The sequence below is a fragment of the Triticum dicoccoides genome, chromosome 5A, assembly GCF_002162155.2.
Source record: "Triticum dicoccoides isolate Atlit2015 ecotype Zavitan chromosome 5A, WEW_v2.0, whole genome shotgun sequence".
Lineage (NCBI taxonomy): Eukaryota > Viridiplantae > Streptophyta > Magnoliopsida > Poales > Poaceae > Triticum > Triticum dicoccoides.
This window is the reverse complement of record NC_041388.1, coordinates 185,647,438-185,660,184: the sequence shown is the minus strand read 5'-3', so window position 1 is coordinate 185,660,184 and position 12,747 is coordinate 185,647,438.

Genomic DNA, 12,747 nt, shown 5'->3' with positions numbered 1-12,747 from the left:
GACCGCGGCTCCCGCTGCCGCCCCTGGCTCGGCCGTCGGCCGCTCCCCGACAGGCCACGCTCGACCTCCCGGCCGCACGCCCACGCGCTGGCCTCGCTGGCCTCGTCGCTGCCACCTCAGGCGACCGGCCTCGCCGTGCCGATGGCCGCCCCCTGTTGACCCGAGCATATGCCCAATCGGGCTGCGTGCCCGCGCCCGTTAGCGCTAACCCAGCGCACGCAAGGCCCCTGTGGGCCTATGACAGATAGGCCCCACCTCCTGAAAGATATATAAAAAAGGGGGAATTAAAAAAATAAAATTAATTAATTAATTAATTAAAGAAATAATTAACTTAATTAATTTTGATTAACTAAACTAAACAACTAATTAATCTAGTTAAACATTAGTTATCTAATTAACCTGGTTAGTTAATTAGCTAATTAATTAGTATGACAGTGGAGCCCACCCCCCTAATTAGTACTAATTAGGGTAATTAAATTGTTTAACTAAAATGTGTCTCTGACCAGTGGGACCCACTGGTCAGGTTGACCAGTCAACCACTGTTGACTGCTGACGTCAGCATGACATCATGCTGATGTCATAAATCCAAATTCGAATTAATTTAAATAATTAATTAAATTCCAGAAATTAATAAAATCTTTAGAAAATTATATCTTTTAATTCGCAACTCGGATTAAATTATTTTCAACATGAAAGTTGTTCAAAACGACGAGACGAATCCGGATACGCACCCCGTTCGTCCGCCACGCATCCCTAGCATAGCAAACAAGCAACTTTCCTCCTCCGGTTCATCTGTCCGAAAACGCAAAACACCGGGAATACTTTCCCGAATGTTTTCCCCCTTCACCTGTACCACCTCGTACCGCGTTAGGGCACACCTAGCATCAGCTTTGTCATGTCATGCATCGTCATGCATTTGTTTGCATTATATTTGTTGTTTCTTCCCCCTCTTCTCTCTCTAGACATCGAGACCGACGCCGTTGCTACCCAGTACGACTACGGTGTTGACGACCCCTCTCTCTTGCCAGAGCAACCAGGCAAGCCCCCCCCCCTTGATCACCAGATATCGCCTACTCTCCTCTATACTGCTTGCATTAGAGTAGTGTAGCATGTTACTGCTCTCCGTTAATCCTATCCTGATGCATAGCCTGTCCTTGCTACTACTGTTGTTGCCTTTACCTACAATCCTAATGCTTAGTATAGGATGCTAGTTTATCATCAGTGGCCCTACATTCTTGTCCGTCTGCCATGCTATACTATCGGGCCGTGATCACTCGGGAGGTGATCACGGGTATATACTATATACTTTATACATGATACATGTGATGACTAAAAGATGGGTCGGCTTGTAGGAGTACCCGTGAGTGGATCTTTGTGGCGAAGCGACAGGGCAGGTTGAGACCACCTAGGAGAGAGGTGGGCCTGGCCCTGGTCGGCGTTCACGGATACTTAACACGTTTAGCGAGATCTTGGTATTTGATCTGAGTCTGGCTACTGGCCTATACGCACTAACCATCTACGCGGGGACAGTTATGGGCACTCGACGTCGTGGTATCAGCCGAAGCCTTCGTGACGTCAGTGACTGAGCGGCACGCGCCGGATTGGACTGGAACGCCTGCTAGGCTTGGTCTGCTTCCGGCCGCCCTCGCAACATGCAGGTGTGCAATGGGCGATGGGCCCAGACCCCTGCGCCATAGGATTTAGACCGGCGTGCTGACCTCTCTGTTGTGCCTAGGTAGGGCTGCGACGTGTTGATCTTCCGAGGCCGGGCATGACCTAGGAAAGTGTGTCCGGCCAAATGGGATCGAGCGTGTTGGGTTATGTGGTGCACCCCTGCAGGGAAGTTAATCTATTCAAATAGCCGTGATCTTCGGTAACAGGACGACTTGGAGTTGTACCTTGACCTTATGACAACTAGAACCGAATACTTAATAAAATACACCCTTCCAAGTGCCAGATACAACCCGGTGGTCGCTCTCTAATAGGGCGACGAGGAGAGGACCGCCGGGTAGGAATATGCTACACGATGCTACTTGGTGAACTTACCATCTACTCTCTTCTCCTGCTGCAAGATGGAGGTTACCAGAAGCGTAGTCTTCGATAGGACAAGCTATCCCCCTCTTATTCCGGCATTCTGCAGTTCAGTCCACATATGATACCATTATTCCATTTGATACCAATGCATACATATGTAGTGTAGCTCCTTGCTTGAGAGTACTTTGGATGAGTACTCACGGTTGCTTTGCTTCCCCCTTTTCCCCTTCTCTATACCAGATCGCTGCGACCAGACGATGGAGTCCAGGAGCCAGACGCCACAGTCGATGATGACGACTACTACCCGGGAGGTGCCTACTACTACGTGCAGCCCGCTGACAGCGACCAGGAGTAGTTTAGGAGGATCCCAGATAGGAGGCCTGCGCCTCTTCCGATCTATATCCCAGTGTGTGCTAGCCTTCTTAAGGCAAACTTGTTTAACTTATGTCTGTACTCAGATATTGTTGCTTCCGCTGACTCATCTATGATCGAGCTCTTGTATTCGAGCCCTCGAGGCCCCTTGCTTGTAATATGATGCTTGTATGACTTATTTTATTTGTAGAGTTGTGTTGTGATATCTTCCCGTGAGTCCCTGATCTTGATCGTACACGTTTGCATGTATGATTAGTCTACGATTGAATCGGGGGCGTCACAGCCGGCTAGAGCCCCAGACATGAGCACTCAGCTGAGGTGCAGTTGACTCCGCTCCGTTTTGTGACCTCCATAGCCCTGTCTCCGCCGCCTCGCAAGTTCCGCTGTCGGCGCCTCCTCTGCATCGCGACCTGCGCGCCTCATGCCTCCTCATCATCGCCAGGACCATCCTCGCGCCGCCTCTTCATCGGAGAGACAACGCCGAGGCCCTGCTCTTCTTTTGATCTAGCGCCGTCCCAGGAGCTTGCCGCCTCTCCGTTCATGCTGCCGTGTCCCGCCATTTTCAAGTCGCCGTCGCGTCCCGCTCGTGCCGTCCAAGTCGCCGTCTCCGCTTGCCATCTCCGCTTGCCTTCTCCGGCGCCCCTTGTCTTGTCTCGGTCCGGTGGATCCGGACGCCCGAGACCTCGCTGCCCCTTCGCCCCGCTCACCGGAGCTCCGCTCCTAGTCACCGGAGCCTTGCTCATCCCCTCTGCTTCGCCTCAGCTCGAGCAGGACGACCCCGCCCTGCGTCGTGTCTATACGGGCACGAGCGCGTGAGCGCGTTGACCACGCGGGGTCTGCCTCGACCCGATCCAGCAAGCGGGCCGGCCTGCCTGGCCTCCTTCCCACCAGCTGAGTTGAAGCCCATGGTGAGACAGCCCAATGCCCAACAGTTTCAGCCCAGTAGTGTTTTTTTCAGTCCATACGATTTTAGCTTTTCCCAGGTTTTGTTGTTTTGCAGAAAAACGCTTGTAGATCATGCTTATAATAACTTAATAATCGTGCATCATTTTAAAATGATTTATATATGAAATATGGTTAGAATTTTGTCTAGTTTCATAATATCCAATTTTCATCTATGTTTAAAATGTTTAAAACTGCTATTTGCATTAATTTGCTCCTATGCATGCTAAAATGCTTTAATTCATAACTAAATAACCGTAGCTCCAAACTTAACAAACTTTATATGTAAATGGGGTAGAAAAATGCCTAGTTTAACATGGTGCACTCAACTTGCATGTTTAATAACTCTAAAATATGGTTTAGGGTAGAACAGTACCAAATCCATAAATATGCATATGAGTTTTTTCCGGAATTTGTTGTTTGTTATATTCGGCCTCATTTAAACTTGTCTAGATAGGTAGTTTTCACATGCTTCACCCCCTTGACATGTTTAATAACATTTAACATTGTTGGGTACATAAACAAGAGGAACTAAATAATTGACGTGGTGTTTCGTCAATATGCAACAGAGTTGCATATTGAGCTCCACTTAATTTTTAGGATTGTGCATTTTGCCATGCCATGCATCATTAAATCGGACATGCATCATACTTGCTTGTGCATCATACCATGCTTATGTGATGGTTGTCTACTATGTCGCTTGCTTCTTTCCAGGTTGCTTCTCTCGTTAGCTTTGGTTTTGTTGCGAAGTTGTGAGGATCCGTTCGACTTCGTCCGTTTGTCTTCTTCATGGGCTCGTTCTTCTTCCTTGCGGGATCCCGGGCAAGATGACCATACCCTCGAAATCACTTCTATCTTTGCTTGCTAGTTGCTCACTCTATTGCTATGTCGCACTACCTACCACTTGCTATAACATGCCTCCCATATTGCCATGTCAAGCCTCTAACCCACTTTTCCTAGCAAACCGTTGTTTGGCTATGTTACCGCTTGCTCATTCCCTCTTATAGCGTTGCTAGTTGCAGGTGAAGATGAAGTTTGTTCCATGTTGGAACATGGATATTGTTGCGATATCACAATATCTCTTATTTTAATTAATGCTTCTATATACTTGGTAAAGGGTGGAAGGCTCGGCCTTATGCCTGGTGTTTTGTTCCACTCTTGGCGCCCTAGTTTCCATCGTACCGGTGTTATGTTCCTTGACTTTGCGTTCATTACGCGGTTGGGTGTTATGGGAACCCCTTGACAGTTCACTTTGAATAAAACTCCTCCAGCAAGGCCCAACTTTGGTTTTACCTTTTGCCTCACCACCACCTACTTTTCCCTTGGGAGTCGCGCTCCCGAGGGTCATCTTTACTTTAACCCCCCCTGGGCCAGTGCTTCCCCAAGTGTTGGTCCGAAACAGAGCCATTTGCAGCGCCACCTCGGGAGAAACTGGAGGGTTGGTTTTAGTTGTACATAGTGTTCATCCGGTGTTTCCCTAAGAACGAGATATGTGCAGCTCCTGTCAGGATGTTGGTGCATCGGGCGGTCTTGCTGGTCTTGTTTCACCATTGTCGAAATGTCTTGTAACCGGGATTCCGAGTCTGATCGGGTCTTCCTGAGAGAAGGAATATCCTTCGTTGACCGTGAGAGCTTGTGATGGGCTAAGTTGGGACACCCCTGCAGGGTTTGAACTTTCGAAAGCCGTGCCCGCAGTTATGCGGCAGATGGGAATCTGTTAATATCTGGTTGTAGAGAACTTGACACTTAACTTAATTAAAATGCATCAACCACGTGTGTAGCCATGATGGTCTCTTCTCGGCGGAGTCCGGGAAGTGAACACGGTTCTTGTGTTATGCTTGAACGTAAGTAGTTTCAGGATCACTTTTTGATCACTTATAGCTTCGCGATCGTGCGTTGCTTCTCTTCTCGCTCTTAGTTGCGTAAGTTAGCCACCATATATGCTTAGTGCTTGCTGCAGCTCCACCTTACTACCTTTCCTACCCATAAGCTTAAATAATCTTGGTCTCGTGGGTGTGAGATTGCTGAGTCCTCGTGACTCACAGATACTTCCAAACAGTTGTAGGTGCCGATGATACCAGTGCAGATGACGCAACTGAGCTCAAGTGGGAGCTCGATGAAGATCTTGATCATTGTTTTGTTTCGTTTCTTGTTGATCAGTTGTGGAGCCCAATTGGGACGATCGGGGATCTAGCATTTGGGGTTGTCTTCCTTTTATTTTGGTTCCGTAGCCGGACCTTGATTGTATTTTGGATGATGTATGTTTAACTTGTATTTGTGTGAAGCAGCGATTGTAAGCCAACTCTTTATCCCATTCTTATTCAGTACATCGGATTGTGTGAAGATTACCCTCTTGCGACAAACCTACCATGCAGCTATGCCTCTAAGTCGTGCCCCGACACGTGGGAGATATAGCCGCATTGTGGGTGTTACACGGGACCACTTCCGGTGATGACCGTAGTTTGAGGCGTTTATGTATTCACTATGTGTTAATGCTTTGGTCCGGTACTCTATTAAAAGGAGGCCTTAATATCCATTAGTTTCCGCTAGGACCCCGCTGCCAAGGGAGGGTAGGACAAAATATGTCATGCAAGTTCTTTTCCATAAGCACGTATGACTATATTCGGAATACATGCCTACATTACATTGATGAATTGGAGCTAGTTCTGTGTCACCCTAGGTTATGACTATTACATGATCAACCACATCCGGCATAATTCTCTATCACCGATCCATTGCCTACGAGCTTTCCATATATTGTTCTTCACTTATTTACTTTTCCGTAGCTATTGTTACAATCACCACAAAATACCAAAAACATTACTTTTGCTACCGTTACCTTTTGCTACCGTTACCACTACTATCATATTACTTTGCTACTAAATACCTTGCTGCAGATATTAAGTTTCCAGGTGTGGTTGAATTGAGAACTCAGCTGCTAATACTTGAGAATATTCTTTGGCTCCCCTTGTGTCGAATCAACAAATTTGGGTTGAATACTCTACCCTCAAAAACTGTTGCGATCCCCTACACTTGTGGGTTATCATGCACCTTATTTACTTTTACTATTTGTTACCCGTTGCCAATTACCTTATCACAAAACTATCTGTTATTGATAATTTCAGTGCTTGCAGAAAATACCTTGCTGAAAACCGCTCCTCATTGGGTTCGACACTCTTACTTATCGAAAAGGCTATGGTAGATCACCTACACTTGTGGGTCATCAAACTTATTTTTGGACAAGAAGAACGTCATGGAGTAAAAGAGTTGGGCCAGAAGAGTCCTGGGCTGCCCACAAGGGTAGGGGGCGCGCCTCCCTACCTCGTGGACAGCCCGGAGACCCCCTGACTTGTTCTCGATGCCAAAATCTCTTATATATACAGAAACCCCCAGAACATAACCTAGATTGGGAGTTCCGCCGCCGAAAGCCTTCGTAGCCACCGAAAACCAATCTAGACATGTTCCGGCACCCCGCCGGAGGGGGGAATCCCTCTCCGGTGGCCATCTTCATCATCCCGGCGCTCTTCATGATGAGGAGGGAGTATTTCACCCTCGGGGCTAAGGGTATGTACCAGTAGCTATGTGTTTGATCTCTCTCTCTCTCGTGTTCTTGTTTTGCACGATCTTGATGTATTGCGAGATTTTCTATTATAGTTGGATCTTATGATGTTTCTCCCCCTCTACTCTCTTGTAATGGATTGACTTTTCCCTTTGAAGTTATATTATCGGATTGAGTCTTTAAGGATTTGAGAACACTTGATGTATGTCTTGCATGTGCTTATCTATGGTCACAATGGGATATCTCGTGATCCACTTGATGTATGTTTTGGTGATCAACTTGCGAGTTCCGTGACCTCGTGAACTTATGCATAGGGGTTGGCACACGTTTTCATCTTGACTCTCCGGTAGAAACTTTGGGGAACTCTTTGAAGTTCTTTGTGTTGGTTGAATAGATGAATCTAAGATTGTGTGATGCATATCATATAATCATACCCACGGATACTTGAGGTGACATTGGAGTATCTAGGTGACATTAGGGTTTTGGTTGATTTGTGTCTTAAGGTGTTATTATAGTATGAACTCTATGATAGATTGAATAGAAAGAATAGCTTCGTGTTATTTTACTATGGACTCTTGAATAGATCGATCATAAAGAATAACTTTGAGGTGGTTTCGTACCCTACAATAATCTCTTCATTTATTCTCCGCTATTAGTGACTTTGGAGTGACTCTTTGTTGCATGTTGAGGGATTGTTATATGATCCAATTATGTTATTATTGTTGAGAGAACTTGCACTAGTGAAAGTATGAACCCTAGGCCTTGTTTCCTAGCATTGCAATACCGTTTACGCTCACTTTTATCATTAGTTACCTTGCTGTTTTTATATTTTCAGATTACAAAAACTTATACATACCATCCATATTGCACTTTTATCACCATGTCTTCGCCGAACTAGTGCACCTATACAACTTACCATTGTATTCGGTGTGTTGGATACACAAGAGACTCTTTGTTATTTCGTTGCAGGGTTGTTTGAGAGAGACCATCTTCATCCTATGCCTCCCACAGATTGATAAACCTTAGGTCATCTACTTGAGGGAAATTTTCTACTGTCCTACAAACCTTTGCACTTGGAGGCCCAACAACGTCTACAAGAAGAAGGTTGTGTAGTAGACATCAAGCTCTTTTCTGGCGCCGTTGCCGGGGAGGTTAGGGCTTGAAGGTATATCTTTAGATCTTGCAATAGAATCTTTTTGTTTCTTGTTTTATCACTAGTTTAGCCTATAAAATAAAACTACAAAAAAGGGAATTAAGGGTACCTCATATGCTTCATCTTTTTAATATCTTTCATGAAAATAAGGATTCCGATAATTGTGCCAAAGTGTTAGAAGAAGAATGCTTTAAAATGTTTGGCACTAAATATTTGGATGATGAGCATGATTGCAATGTTGTTAGTATGAATTCTTTGAATATCCATGATGCTAATGCTATACAAAACCACAAGCTTGGGTATGCTATGTTTGATGAAGATGATATTTTTTGTCCCCCAAGTTTGATGAGCAAATTTATTTTGATGATAGCATGCCTCCTATTTATGATGATTATATTGATGAAAGTGGGTTTGGATGAGTGTCAACTTTAGGAAGTAATGATCCCACTATTTTGGAGGGTGTTCAATCTTATTGTGGTAATTATTAAAGTGGGTTTGGAGAGGCCATGAATTTAGTTAATGTTAATCCCACTATTTTGGAAGAGTGTCAACTTTGCATACATCTGGATCATGTTAAGAATGATTTATGTGATAGTTATATTGTTGAATTAATTAATGATGCTACTGAAAATTATTATGAGATAGGAATATATGCTCGTAGGAATTGCAATAATATCAAGTTTCCTCTCTATGCGCTTAAAATCTTGAAGTTATGCTTGTTTTGCTTTCCTATGCAAGTGGATTCTTGTTCCCACAAGTTTTTTTCTCACAAAATCCCTATGCATAGGAAGTGGGTTTGGCTTAAATGTGCTAGTTATATTATTCATGATTCTCTCTTTATGTTTCAATTCTTATCTTTTATGTGAGCATCATTGAAATCATCATACCTAGCTAGGGGAGTTAAACTATAGCGCTTGTTGGGAGGCAACCCAATTTTATTTTATTTCTTTGCTTTTTGCTCCTGTTTAGTAATAAATAATTAATCTAGCCTCTTTTTATATGTGGTTTTATGTTTTAATTAGTATTTCTTCCAAGTAGAACCTTTGGGAAGACTTGGGTGAAGTCTTTGCGATCTTGCTGTAAAAAACAGAAACTTTTGCGCTCACGAGATTAGCTGTCATTTTTTACTGGAGAGTGCGGTTAGGTTGATTATTTTTGCACATGATTAATAGACAAATTCCTCACGTGCAACAATTTATTTCAGAATTTTATGAGTTTCATAAGTATACGTTTGATACAGATTACCACCGACTGTTCTGTTTTTTTGACAGATTCTGTTTTCTATGTGTTGTTTGCTTATTTTGACGATTCTATGAGTAGTATCGGAGGGTATGAACCATAGAGAAGTTGGAATACAGTAGATATTACACCAATATGAATTTATAATGATTTCACAACAGTACCTAAGTGGTGATTTATTTTCTTGTACTAACGGAGCTTACGAGTTTTCAGTTAAGTTTTGTGTTGTGAAGTTTTCAAGTTTTGGGTAAATATTCGATGGACTATGGAATAAGGAGTGGCAAGAGCCTAAGCTTGAGGATGCCCAAGGCACCCCAAGGTAATATTCAAGGACAACCAAGAGCATAAGCTTGGGGATCCCCGGATGGCATCCCCTCTTTCGTCTTCATTCATCGGTAACTTTACATGGAGCTATATTTTTATTCACCACATGATATGTGTTTTTCTTCGAGCGTCATTTTATTTAATTTTGCTTTGCTTGATTTTTGAATAAAATACCAAGATCTGAAATTCTTAAATGTTAGATAGTCTTCACATAGTTGCATAATTATTCGACTACTCATTGATCTGCACTTATATCTTTCGGAGTAGTTTGTCATTTGCTCTAGTGCTTCACTTATATCTTTCTAGAGCACGGTGGTGGTTTTATTTTATAGAAATAGATGAGCTCTCATGCTTAACTTATATTATTTTGAGAGTATTTTAGAACAGCATGGTAATTTGCTTTGGTTATGAAATTAGTCCTAATATGATAGGCATCCAAGATGGGTATAATAAAAACTTTCATAAAAAGTGCATTGAATACTACGAGAAGTTTGATACTTGATGATTGTTTTGAGATATGAAGATGGTAATATTAGAGTCGTGCTAGTTGAGTAGTTTTAATTTGAGAAATACTTGTATTGAAGTTTGCAAGTCCCGTAGCATGCATGTATGGTAAACGTTGTGTGACAAATTTGAAGCATGAGTTGTTTCTTTGATTGTCCTCCTTATGAGTGGCTGTCGGGGACGAGCGATGGTCTTTTCCTACCAATCTATCCCCCTAGGAGCATGCGTGTAATGCTTGGTTTTTGATGACTTGTAGATTTTTGCAATAAGTATGTGAGTTCTTTATGACTAATGTTGAGTCCATGGATTATACGCACTCTCACCTTTGCATCATTGCTAGCCTCTTCGGTACCGTGAATTGCCCTTTCTTGCCTCGAGAGTTGGTGCAAACTTCACCGGTGCATCCAAACCCCATGATATGATACGCTCTATCACACATAAAACTCCTTATATCTTCCTCAAAACAACCACCATACCTACCTATTATGGCATTTCCATAGCCATTCCGAGATATATTGCCATGAAACTTTTCACCGTTCCGTTTGTCATGACATGCTTCATCATTGTCATATTGCCTTGCATGATCATGTAGTAGACATCGTATTTGTCGCAAAGCCACCATGCATAATTTCATACATGTCACTCTTGTTTCATGGCCCATCCCGGTACACCGCCGGAGGAACTCATATAGAGTCATATTTTGTTCTAGTATCGAGTTGTAATCATTGAGTTGTAAATAAATAGAAGTGTGATGATGATCATTAATAGAGTATTGTCCCAAAAAAGAGAAAGGCCAAAAAAATGGGGAAGGCCAAAAAAATGGGAGGCCAAAAAAAGAAGAAGGGACAATGCTAATATCCTTTTTCCACACTTGTGCTTCAAAGTAGCTGCATGATCTTCATGATAGAGAGTCTCTGGTTTTGTCACTTTCATATACTAGTGGGAATTTTTCATTATAGAACTTGGCTTTTATATTCCAACAATGGGCTTCCTCAAATGCCCTAGGTCTTCGTGAACAAGGAAGTTGGATGCACACCCACTTAGTTTCTTTTGTTGAGCTTTCATACTTTATAGCTCTAGTGCATCCGTTGCATGGCAATCCCTACTCCTTGCATTGACATCAATTGATGGGCATCTCCATAGCCCGTTGATTAGCCGCGTCAATGTGAGACTTTCTCCTTTTTTGTCTTCTCCACACAACCCCCATCATTATATTCTATTCCGCCCATAGTGCTATGTCTATGGCTCATACTCATATATTGCGTGAAAGTTGAAAAAGTTTGAGATTACTAAAGTATGAAACAATTGCTTGGCTTGTCATCGGGGTTGTGCATGATGAGAGCATTCTTGTGTGACGAAAATGGAGCATGACCAAACTATATGATGTTGTAGGGATAAGCTTTCTTTGGCCATGTTATTTTGAGAAGACATAATTGCTTAGTTAGTATGCTTGAAGTATTATTATTTTTATGTCAATATTAAACTTTTGTATTGAGTCTTATGGATCTGAATATTCTTGCCACAATAAAGATAATTACATGGATAAATATTTTAGGTAGCATTCCACATCAAAAATTCTATTTTTATCATTTACCTACTCGAGGACGAGCAGGAATTAAGCTTGGGGATGCTTGATATGTCTCCAACGTATCTATAATTTTTTATTGTTCCATGCTATTATATTATTAACCTTGGATGTTTTATATGCATTTATATGCTATTTTATATGATTTTTGGGACTAACCTATTAACCTAGAGCCCAGTGCCAGTTTCTGTTTTTCCTTGTTTTTGAGTATCGCAGAAAAGGAAAACCAAACGGAGTCCAATTGACCTGAAACTTCACCGAACTTATTTTTGGACTAGAAGAAGGTCGTGGAGTAAAAGAGTTGGGCCAGAAGAGTCCCGGGCTGCCCACAAGGTTAGGGGGTGCGCCTCCCTACCTCGTGGACAGCCCGGAGACTCCCCTGACTTGTTCTCGACGCCAAAACCTCTTATATATACAGAAACCCCAAGAACATAACCTAGATCGGGAGTTCCACCGCCGCAAGCCTCCATAGCCACCGAAAACCAATCTAGACCCGTTTCGGCACCCTGCCGGAGGGGGGAATCCCTCTCTTGTGGCCATCTTCATCATCCCAGCGCTCTCCATGACGAGGAGAGAGTAGTTCACCCTCGGGGCTGAGGGTATGTACCAGTAGCTATTTGTTTGATCTCTCTCCCTCGTGTTCTTGATTCGCACGATCTTGATGTATTGCGAGCTTTGCTATTATAGCTGGATCTTATGATGTTTCTCCCCCTCTACACTCTTTTAATGCATTGAGTTTTCCCTTTGAAGTTACCTTATCAGATTGAGTCTTTAATGATTTGAGAACGCTTGATGTATGTCTTGCATGTGCTTATCTGTGGTGACAATGGGATATCACGTGATCCACTTGATGTATGTTTTGGTGATCAACTTGCGAGTTCCGTGACCTCATGAACTTATGCATAGGGGTTGGCACACGTTTTCGTCTTGACTCTCTTGTAGAAACTTTGGGGCACTCTTTGAAGTTCTTTGTGTTGGTTGAATAGATGAATCTGAGATTGTGTGATGCATATCATATAATCATACCCATAGATA